Source organism: Ixodes scapularis, unplaced genomic scaffold (assembly GCF_016920785.2).
Source record: "Ixodes scapularis isolate PalLabHiFi unplaced genomic scaffold, ASM1692078v2 PGA_scaffold0__279_contigs__length_252992795, whole genome shotgun sequence".
Lineage (NCBI taxonomy): Eukaryota > Metazoa > Arthropoda > Arachnida > Ixodida > Ixodidae > Ixodes > Ixodes scapularis.
This window is the reverse complement of record NW_024609835.1, coordinates 226,768,057-226,780,110: the sequence shown is the minus strand read 5'-3', so window position 1 is coordinate 226,780,110 and position 12,054 is coordinate 226,768,057. Positions and strand designations below refer to the sequence as shown.

General features: G+C 47.8%; 2 pseudogenes; one reads left to right on the top strand and one right to left on the bottom strand.

Annotated features, from left to right (window-relative positions):
* Positions 1-361: 361 nt before the first annotated feature.
* On the bottom strand, positions 362-1,267 carry LOC121047584 (annotated as a pseudogene).
* Positions 1,268-3,767: 2,500 nt separating this feature from the next.
* Positions 3,768-8,024, top strand: LOC115322644 (annotated as a pseudogene).
* The last annotated feature ends 4,030 nt before the right edge of the window (positions 8,025-12,054 follow it).

The window sequence follows — 12,054 nt, the reverse complement described above, 5'->3', positions numbered from 1 at the left end:
TCAAAATATCGTCAATGTACACACGTACTCCGGGGCCGAGTCAAAAGTCTCGCTTAGAATTTTTTGAAAAACTTCCGGTGCCGATGCTATCCCGAAGGGAAGCCTCAAGAACCGGTAACGCCCGAAAAGCGTGCCGAACGTGCAAATGGTCGAAGTGGCCTCATCTAAGGGAATTTGGTGGAACCCCGAGTATGCGTCGAGACGGGAAAAGTATTGGCCCCCGCTAGTTCGGCCTCAATGTCCTCGCGCTTAGGCATCTGGTAGGTTTCACGTTTTAGAGAATCGGTAATACGTCTAAGGTCCATGCAAACGCGTAGTTTGCCGTCCTTTTTTGTACGAGGACGAGAGGACTCACCCAGTCCGTTGGCTTGTCGACCTTTTGTATGATGCCTCCCCGTTCCATGCGTCCCAGCTTTTCTCGAAGGGGCTCTCGGAGTGCCAGGGCCACTCGTCGTGCCGGCTGGACCACCGGTGTCGCGTCCTCTCGCAGGACCATCTGGTACTGTCGTGCCACGCAGCCTGTGCCTTGGAACAATGAGTGAAACGCCTTTACGATTCTGTCGGTGCCACTGATGTTCACAGAATCTAGTGAGCGCGACACAAGTCCGAGCGCCTCGCTAGCTAGCAGTCCAAGTATTGCCTGGTTGCCTTTCTTGATTATGAAGAAGTCGATGTCTTTCGATTGTCTGTTCGCAGATACTCGCAGACTCGGTACGCTGATGTGCTTGATGACGTCTCCGCTGTATGCTTGAAGCACGGAGCTGCTTGGCTTCAGGCTTGCCTTGTCCCTGTCCCTTCGGTAGACGGAGTAGGGCAGCGAGTTAGCTTGGGAGCCCATGTCCACCTTCAAGAAGACTGTCTGGTCAGCCAACCTTGCGTTGATGATCCAATCTGCCTGGCTTCTGACGCTACAAATATTTACGTCGAGAATGTCAAAGTTGTCGAGGTCATCGAGAATTTCTCCGACACGGGGGTATCTCTAGCAGCACGCCGCAAAGTGATTAGTGCCTCTGCGCATAAAACACGATTTTCCAAATGCCGGACATCTCCCACGCTTATATTGGCGGTTGCAGTTGCCACACTTGTACGGCTGCCTCTTTTTCACGGGCGACACTAGCTTTTCCCCCTGCGCCCACACCTCGCACTGCAGAGCCGATACTTCCGCTGCTTTGCAGATCTGTTCGGCCTTGAGCAGCGTGAGGTCCCTTTCCTTTAGCATTTTCTCCCGCAACTTCGGATTATTTGTTCCGAACACAATCTGATCCCGGATAACCAAGTCAGTTAACTGCGCAAAGTTGCAACAGCGTGCTTGTTTCCGCAAGTAACGCAAAAAAATGTTCGAAGGGCTCTGCCTCCACCTGCATTCGTGTCCGGAAGATGTACAGTCGGGGACAAAAGTCCCCAGGACGCGCGAGAGCTGCGACTGAAACGCATTGCTCTGCCATCTGCCGGCGGGTCGCCTGGTTTCGAGAACGCACAAAAGCGCATGCGCGTCCTGCTCTGACTGCAAACATGTGTGTTTTCACGCTCTTGTGCGGCGCAGCGCCTAACTCAGAATCGGGCGCTTGGTACCGCCTCGGAGATAGCGCTTAGTGACATGGTACCTATAAAGCAAGAATTCCCGGCAGCTCAAGTGAGCGATATATATAAACTCGACTGGTTATAAACGAGGTGTGCTGACACGGCGAAATGCGACACAATTCTGCAAGCGGTATCTTCAGTTTTTGAAAGTGTAGCAGACGCAAGTCATCCGCGAGCGCTGTATCTGAGGCGGTACCACGCGCCCGATTCCGAGTCAGGTGCTTCGCCACTGAAGAGAGGAAAAACACACCAGTTTCCAGGCACAGTGGGACTCGCATGCGCTTTTGTTTTATCTCGAAACCAGGAGAACCGCCGGCAGATGGCAGAACAATGCGTTTTAGTCGCAGCTCGCGCGTCCTGGGGACTTTTGTCCCCGACTGTACCTTTCATAGACCTCATTCTGCTGTTCGCGACAGTACTCTTCAAACTTTGTCACCACCGTTGCGTAGTTTTCCTGGACTTCATCCTCGGCGAACTGAATATTGTTGAATATTTCCAAGGCGTCGTCCCCAGCAACACTCAGCAGCAGCCCGGTCTTGACGGCTTCAGACCTTGGTTTTTTTGGTGACGCCGTTGCCTTCAGGAACAGCTCGAACTTTTGTCAAAACAGCTCCCAGTTCTTTGCAATGTTCCCGGATAGAAGCAGTGGCTCTGGCGGCTTGAGTAGTTCCATTGGGTTGAAAACTACTGCGTTCCGCTCTTGCTTCGAGCTATCACGGACGTGGACGGCACCCTACTTCTGACACCATGTATCAGACAGGCTGTAGCAAGTCAACAACCAAGTTTATTCAGTAAGCAGTTAGTAATATAGGCCGACGCGGCCAGTACAGATACCAGGCACGTGGCTCATGTAACCTCTTATGGAAGATGACAATGCAGTTTACATTCAATGTAGACGTGACTTGCACAGTACAGCAGGCAAGTACAGGAACACATGCGTACGCAGAGAAACTAGACTGCAGAATATTTAACGAGGACAGTATGCTCTATCAGTGTACCGAATAAGTAATTTTACCATAGAAATTCAAGCCCGGAAAAGAAATAACGAAAATTAGCAGAAATCTATTCAATCATCGGGCGAGATCCAGCATGCACGGAGCAGCCATGCACTTATTGCTATTGGTTCAGATGCAAGGAAAATAAAAGCACTATTATACTTTGTTTCAGCTGGCGACGTATCGCAACGGACGTCATGAGCCTCGTTGGTCAATGCAACGCTCAACGGGAACCACGTGACTCACGCTCCACGCGTCGCACCGCCCACCAGAAAGCCTCGTTTGTTGCGTTCGTCGGCGTACATCATAAGCTAAACAGAAGTAGACACCTATATAGACGCACGAACACCGGAAAAAGCAGACGACCTTACACAACATGCAGGTGGTGTGAAGACCGGAAACTGAATAGCGTTGTAATCATGGAGAAACTATTTTGTCTATTTTGTTATCATGGCGGAACTGTTATGTAGACTGTGGGTTAAATTGGAGACGAGACGTATAATCTGCAAAAAGGAGATGGATAAGGTGGAATTACGAACTAGTTAAAGAAAGCGTATGGCGCATCTTTAAACTAAAAGACCTGCCGCGTAGAAGTAGCTTAAGGCTCTTTATAAAACACAATTTCACACTGTGCGTGTCTTTGTCTTCATAAAAGCTTTCGAGTAATACGTTAGTGTTATTTTGTTTCAGAAGAGATGGTTGGACGAAGGACTTCGATTAGAATCATGGAGTGGGTTCGCCCTCTCATTTTGATCAAATATATGAGGAACACCGTCCTTACATATTTCATTTTCAAAACTTTAGCAAGTTCTTCGTATGTTTGCTCTTGATGTGGCCGGACTGGAAACATAAATCCGTTTCGTAAGTACTCACAGGTCAAAATGTAGCTGCTTCATATCCGATTCAATTTTTGTGCGAAGCAAGCATGAACAATCAGATTTTTAGAAGAAAATACGTATTCGGAGTGTTGTGTATTGTGTGAATTATTGAACACCGTCCAGTTTCGGTTTCAGATGCTCGGTTGGCAACATGGTGTCCTTGTGTGTGTATATAAAGTATGGCGTCCTGAATAAACTCGTTCTGTTCTGTTTGGCATTCCGTCGGCTGCTGGCTCGCCATTACATGGCGACGAGGATGTCCTCCCCTTCGATATGTAGCGCGTAAACGACGCCGTCCCTAACGAGCCTCGCCATGGCCTTCGCCGGTCTCGCCCCTCCGGAACCGTTCCTGCCCACACCGGGACGCCCGTCCGTACCCTGGCCGCAGTGGCATGGCATGCCATGTTCAACGTCTACCTGCTTGCCTCCGGTGCTGCCGAATTCCCCCCGGAGCGACGCAAGGCCCTTCTGCTGCACTGTCTGGGAGCCGAAGGCCAGCGAATTGTCAACACACCACCTGACGCGAATCCTCCAAGCACCGCCTAGGACACCGGCAAAGACGCAACGAGCAAGCCGGACGTCTACGCCATCGCCGTCGCTTCCTTGGCCCAACACTTCGCTACAACCAGCAACCTGGTCATCGAGCGACACCGCTTCCACCGGCGTTTCCAATCTCCAGGCGAGTCTGTTCATGACTTTGTTGCCGCGCTACGTGAGCTCGCAACGCCGTGTTGCTTCGCATCACAACAAGAGGCACTACGAGACCAATTCGTGTCCGGCGTGTCTTCTAACTGCGTTCGTGAACCCCTGTTGCTGGAAGGTTCGTCGCTGCCGTTTTCCACCGCAGTCCAGATAGCCCTTCAACAAGAACAAGCGGCAGAACAAATGAAAGAATTTTCCGCGTCTGTACAACCAGTGTCGGCGCGTCCTAGCAAGTATTCTGATCCCCCTTCACAATCTTCACGCTCACAGCACGTTACGCGAAGTCACCAGCAGCATACTCCCCGAAGTGCTATCAGGTCACGCGCTGCTCAATGGAACCGCCCCTCATTTCGTGACCGCCGCGACCGCCGTCGCTCGTTTTAAGCACCACGCGCACAATTGCCGCACTGTTTCCGTTGCGGCTCTCTTCGGCACCGCGCGTCATGGACTCGTTGTCCGGCACAGGGACAACGCTGTTTATTTTGTGGTCGCATTGAACATTTCAAAAAAGTATCCAACGAGAAACGCTCGCAGTCGACCGTTCGCGAGGTAGTTGTCGACAAGTCGTCGGAGGATGATGCCGTTTAGGTCTTTGTGCTTCAGCGTCCTACAACCTGCGTAATCCATATCGATGTTCAAGTCGGGCAGGTTAACTTGCTACATCTGGTTGACTCTGGGTCATCTGCGTCCATTTTGTCGAAACGAGTATTCGACGAACACTTCCCGGGTCTAGTTCTCCTGCCTGTTCCGCGTGTCACCCTGCTAGACTTCTCAAAAAGGCCCATTTCAGTTCGAGGTTGCTTCTTCTACGAAGTCTCCTTTCAAGGACGCCAGGCGCAACTTCTCTTTTACGATGTAGAGCATGGAACTTCGCTCATTGGTATTTATGGTATCAAGGCTCTGAGCTTGCGCATTGAAGGGTCCACTATGCAGTGCCTTCAAGCTTCCTCCGTCCCTGAGGAACAGACGTCCAATGCTGTCGGCCTTCCGCCACTGCCTTCGGCCCTTGTTCACTTCACGCCTCTTTTCACTCCAGACTTGGGCCTCGCCAAAGGCTTTGTTCACAAAGTCAAGACGCGCTCTTCGGTCCAGCCCGTAGCATCAAATTTGCGTCGCCTGCCTTTATTTTTGCGACTTTGAGTGTCAGCTGAGCTTCCGCGCTTGGAAAGCCTTGACATCATCGAACGCATCGAAGCGTCGGAGTGGGTTTCTCCCGTTGTTGTCATTCAGAAGAGAGATGGGGGCATTAGACTTTGTGTAAACCTTCCCGAACCATACAAGGCCATCGTTCCCGACATGTTCCCCCTGCCACACATGGAAGAGCTGCTTTATGCACTTGTGGAAGCCACCCACTTTTCAAAACTTGACCTAGCTTCAGCCTACCACCAGGTCCTTCTGCACAAAGGCAGCAGAGACTTAACAGCCTTCATCACCCACGGCGGCTTGTTCCGCTTCAAAAGAGTTTGTTTTGGGTTGTCCTCAGCGCCAGCAGCGTTCCAACGCCTGATGTCGCAGATTCTTCATGGCTGTCCTGGCGTCCTCTTTTATATTGACGACATTATTGTCTTCGGCAAGTCGTCGGAGGAACATTTGCAGAACCTGGCCGAAGTCCTGCAACGCATCAAGGATGCAGGCCTTAAACTAAATCACAAATGCGTTTTCAATGTCAGAGTTGACATTTCTAGGCCCAAGGAATTTCGCCCCTCCAAGAAAAAGTAGATTCAATCGTGAACACGCCTGTTCCAACAAAGGATGCAGAACTCCGCTCTTTTTTAGGTCTCGTGGACTATTATTCGAAGTTCGTTCCTCACCTAGCTGAAGTCGTGGAGCCAATGAGAGCTCTTCTTCGCAAGCACCAACCATTTGTGTGGACCTCACAAATCGATGCCAGCGTTTGCAAGGTCAAGCTCCTGCTTGCTTCTGACCTGGTGCTTCGTATCTTTGACCCTGCTCTTCCAATTGTAGTCTTGACAGATGCATCTGAATGCGGACTAGAAGCCGTTCTCCAGCAGTGACAGGGCCAGACACTTCGCACCGTTGCTTTTGCTTCGCGCACCCTTTCACCTGCTGAAATGAAGTATGATTTTGGCGAAAAAGAAGCACTGGCCTGCATTTGGGCATGTGAACTCTGGCATGTGTTCCTCTGGGGACGCCCATTTACTCTGCGAACAGACCACCAAGCCCTGGTTTCGCTTCTGTCTTCACGTGGTTTGGGACGACGTCCGCTTAGGGTCGCACGCTGGTGTGCCAGACTGCTCTGCTACAATTTTACATTTGAATATCAGAAGGGTGCGCAGAACAGTGTAGCGGACGCTCTGTCTCGTCTTCCCGCCCCGACCAGAGACCCCGAGCTGGTTTTCGAGGAAGAAGCTGTCTGCCTTGTTGAGCCTATGTGTGTCACCATGGAACAATTCCAACAAGCAGTTCTGAGTAACCCTGTCCTGACTCAAGTGAAGACCTACGTCACCGATTCTTGTCCTCCGCACAGAAGCCTTCCTGAAAATCTGTTGCCGTTTTTCAGAATTCGAGAAGAACTGTCGGTGGTAGATGAAGTACTACTAAGAGCAGAAAGGCTGGTTGTTCCCTCGTCTCTGTCGGCCCAGCTCATTGCTACGGTGCATGAAAGCCACCCAGGAATCGTTCGCACTAAGGCAAGGCTTCGCGAACAATTCTGGTGGCCGGGAACGGACAACCAAGTTGAGACGGCCATCAAGAGCTGCAGTACTTGCCAGGAAGCCGACAAGTCAGCCAAGACATCAAGTGCTCCAATGCAACCGGTTGAGTTCCCCAAACGACCATGGCAGAAGGTTGCAATAGACATAGTTGGTCCCCTGGAGAGAGCCCCTCAGAACTGCCGGTTCGTGATTACTCTGATCGACTACCACTCCAAATGGCCGGAAGTCCATTTCAGCTCGGAAGTAAAATTAAGGACTGTGATGGAGTTCTTGCTCAGCTTATTTTCCAGGGAAGGCTACCCTGATGAGGTAGTATGTGATAATGGTCCACAATTCACGTCCGGGGAGTTTGTCCACTTTCTGCAAGAACGGTCCATTTGGCTCTCGCATTCATCAGTGTACTATACCCAGGCCAATGGCCAAATAGAACGGTTCAATCTCACTTTTAAGGCATTCATTCAGCTGGCTGTTTTGGAACGTCGACCGCTGCGACTAGTTATTACCCAGTACCTCGGAATCTACAGGTGCACTCCGCATGCTACTACAGGGATGGCCCCTGCTGTTCTCCTTCATGGGAGATTGCCAAGAACACTGCTGAACGTCGTCGGTTTTCCATCACCGTTGCTCGAGGAGGAACCAGCGAGCGAGCTGTCAAATTTGAGACAGCGAGTGAAGCGTCACCAGCTTTACAGCAAACAGTACACCGACAGAAGGAGAGCAGCAAAGAACACAAAAGTTGCTGTAGGAGATCACGTCAGGGTTAAGAAGCCATCCTTTTCCTTCAAGGGTTATCCTCGTTTCAGTCGTCCAAAAAGGTCGTTAAGCAACGTGGCCCGTCGTCCTTCCTTCTCGACGACGGACGTACTTGGAACGCCTCCAAGCTGTGCAAGGTGCATGTAGTTCCGGCTGACCATGGCTGCATTCAGCCAAGTGACACCTGGGTGCCCCGCAGCGCTTCATCTCAGGGGCAAGTACGGACCATGCCGCCTGAGGATAGTGTGCCGTCCCAGGAACCGGTGCCGCCCGAGGTGCCTGTGCCGCCCGAGGAGCCTGTGCCGTATCAGCAAACTACGCTACAGGACGAGGCTGTGCCCGGCCAGCAAACTACACCACCTGAAGAATCTGGGCCGCAGCGTCGAGTCCAACCCTACATGGACAGGCGTCCACCAGCTAGGTTCCGGGAGGATGCGTAATGTTGCCTTCCGTTTTTTGTACTATGTCTTCTGTTGTGATTGTGAGCTGTAAGTAAGTCACATGCAGTTCTGTAAAAATTGTATAATGTTGTTTGTAAGAATTGTATGATGTATATATGTATATATATTGGGTATATATCTGATAGGCAAGTCATTGCTAACAATCCACTAACCAATTATCCTACTAACCAATTGTCACCCAAAGAAATTCAAGGAAGGGAATATGTTGTGTATTGTGTGAATTATTGAACACTGTCCAGTTTCGGTTTAAGATGCTCGGTTGGCAACATGGTGTCCTTGTGTGTGTATATAAAGTATGGCGTCCTGAATAAACTCTTTCTGTTCTGTTTAGCATTCCGTCGGCTGCTGGCTCGTCATTACACGTAGGTTATGACTTTTCTTCGTTTGGATGAATCAACTAGGTTATTTTGTAGTTTATAAAATATCCTACCATCTTATGTGCTAGCGTAGCACGTGGCAAAGTACAGTATTACCTCGTGCACGGGCAAGTTGGCATCTCGCGCATCTCCCACTTGAAGGCACGGGGTTCGAACCTCACGCTCATAATTTTTCATATTATCTTTGAGGGCAAGTCTAGAACTTTCGATGCTTCGCTTCACCTTAAGTCCAGACACAGTCAACGTTGCGAGCTGATGGGACCGATCAGAGAGCGTTAAAAGTGCACCTTCATGATGTTCGTCATGTCTCTGTACGTCTTTTATCATCGCTGTACCAACCATAAACAAAATGGGCCTCGTGACTTGCGCTTTCTACACCCCTTGTTTGGTCTGATTATCTCGTAGCGTCGACTGCGTCTAAACTTAAGCTGAAACAAAGTATAGTAGCACATTGTAATGTATTTCTTGTTCTCGTTCAGAATTTTATAGGCTACGTAGTCTTAAAGATATGCTGAAACTGGGCAACATTAAGATAGTGGCCCTCCTTAGCAAATGCATGATGCTGCTACGTTCTGTTTTAGTTTCCAGTCAAGATATTGTCTGTTTAAACATTTATTTTCAATTTTATACTAGTCGAAAAGTTTCCATTCGTGACAGTATGTCCTGTATAGAAGTTACAGTTTTTTGTTTTGTTTTGTTTCACCGCAAAGATAAAGGGGACTTCGCAAAACGCTCATTCTACGCCTAAATGTGGCACTGGCGGTACCAACCAGATATGAAACTTTCAGGTCCAACCGTTATTTTATTAAAAAGCTACAAATGGTTTTCGCAAAAATACCAATGCGTAATCCAGCTCCGTATATACAATACGCCGTCATTTTCCGCAAGATTTTGCCATATTCTCAATGATCATTTAAACAAATCTTCATAATAATTTGAAACTTTATAAGAAGTTTGCGGTTAGTTTTGAAAGTTCGGAATCTGGTTTGAACGACAAGTGCTACGTTTGTTCTGAGAATGAGTGCTCGGCAATGCGTAGTTTTTTGTTTTCTTTTTGAAGTAAAATAAACTGTTTTTGTGTAAGAGACACCCTGTACAATATTTACAATGGCATGTGTTGTACGCGCAAGGGATTTATTGTAAGATAGACTGTTAGTGGTGTTCAATCTGTTTAAATGTCAAAGCTTGAGCAGGCGTGAAAGGGGTTCTCACAAACGATACCTTCTTCCCCGAGCTCCTCTTGCATACACCCAAACAAACCAGTGCAGTGCATGGAACGAGCATGATCAGTACTTTCGGTCCTATCATAACAAAACTAAAAGTAATGCCGTACCGAATATAGTGGACCTTTATTTTTTAGCATTTTCATTACAAGGCAAGAAACCTCATCAAGATAGAAAACAAATAAAAAACTTTAATGTGGGCTCTACGTTCAATATATGCCCATCGAGAACTTTAGTTAATAAGCTTCAGTTGTTCCCCCTACGTTCAAACACACGACCCAATGGCGCCGACATTAGTGCGCCGACAGTAACGCACCACGACGTTAGCGCACGCGACACCAGAGCGCCGCGACGTTAGAGCGCGCGACTCATGAACGCTGCGGCGTTAGCGCGCGTGTCATTAGAGCGTCCGAAACGAGAGCGCACAACCAGCCCAACGCGAGTGGCCCGACCCGACCGACCACTTGTTTAGACATCGCGAGTTTTAAGTGAATTGGGTGGGGATTTACGCCGCGGTATTCAGCAAGGACATTGCAAAATGAGTCGATGAAATTTTTTTGAGTGATAAACCAAGAAGTGTTGCAAAAAGCTGACAGCAAAAAAAGAAAAAAAAAACGAATATCCGTAGCGTCAATTTTCGCACAAAAACGACAAAAAAACATTGCAGCTGATCTACATAGCTTCACTAGTCCTTTGATTTTAAATCTAACAGATTGGCAGGTGAGGTTTTCCTTCGATCAGTTTCTTACTGATAGTTTTCTTAGCGCTGAGCTTTTTTCATCACGGTCATGGACGTGATAATACTATTTAAAATTATATGAGGGACGTCTAAATATCCAGCAAATAAATCGGAGCCGAAATGCTTTCCAAAAAAAGACCAAATATAGCAAAAAGTAAACTATTTATAGTATATCCGAGAGGCGCCCCCGCAGCGCCGTGAAGAAATCTTAGGCTCGGTACCTATATTCCCCACCCCACTTCCCTGCCCCATTTTCTCTCCGATGTCAGTAAACAACTGGTTAGAAAGAGTCGTACCCGTTGTATTTTTACCTATTTTTTTATTGAGGGCATATTCAATCAATTAAAGGTTATCAATGCAACGATCCCATGAGTCGCAAAATCTTGCTCTGTCTGTGGAGCCGCGGGTAGATCACACATTTTGCGGTGTTCGCTCAACTGGGGTGGGCTTCGTGTCGAGCGCGTCGCGCTCTCAACTGGTCGTGCGCTCTCGTGACACGCGGTCTAGTGTCAGGCGCGCTACTGTCGCAGTGCCCTCGTGCAGCTCGGACGTCAATGTTCTACACTATATTTCATACTTAGCGTGCAACGCTGTAAAAGCTACAGGCGCGAGCGTGGGGCTTGATCTCGTTGGTCATATGCACGCGTTCTTGTGCAAACAAAACCATAGATGTAGCCATGCGCTCGCACCAGTAGCTTTGACAGCGTTGCACGCTAAGTATGAAACAAAGTATAGTGTCGAGCGCTCTAAAGGCGCTCTCCCGGCTCCAAAACATTTTAGTCCCACCTTTGTTTTTTTTTTGGTTTTTTTTTACCGATTTTAGTGGCCGCCTTTGTTCCTTCACTATCACATTAAGAACCGCAGTGCCCGGACTATTTTAAAATACAAATTTTGAAGGTAAAGATTCACAAAATTGCCTGCAAGTGCGATTACAATTGGGAACCGAGGCGTATATCTGGTACACTGAACTTTCGCGGATCAAAACATGTTTATATATATATATATATATATATATATATATATATATATATATATATATATATATATATTTAGGGCAGTCGGAATTAAATACATTTACGGACAGTGCTACTGCGATCAGTTTGAGGTCGGGTCGAAAATAAGTTCACCCAATTCAGTTGTTTTATGTGTATATAATTATTTAGACATCAATTTCAAAGGATGTTGGGTGTCTAAGATTTTTTTTATTTACAATTAAAAAAAACTAAAACTCTATTTGTCTGCATGCGCAAAAAAACACACTTCCTTTCTTTTTTTTTTTTGTTTGTTTTTGTTTTAATTTAAAATGGCTGCGTTTTTATATCTTATATTGTCCGGGTGTTCGTCTTCTACTTCTCCTCGTTTTTAAATTTTGTAGAGTTTTAGGTAAACTTCATTCTCTAAATCTACGGTACAGTTTTTGCTGCTTCTAGAAAAGAAAATTTACTTTTATTGACATTTCCGAAAGGCTTATTTTTTTATGCCTCCAGTATATTAAAGTATATAAAGAATTTGACTCTCTTTGGCATATCCCGAAGGCGCTCAAATGCATAGCCTTTTAGGGGCTCTCGCATCCCTCCTTTTTGTGGCGCAATAAGTGGGCCACTGAAGGGCGCGTTTGAGGGATTCTGTGAATATGTAAAACCGTCACAGTGTCAGGTGACTTCGTGACG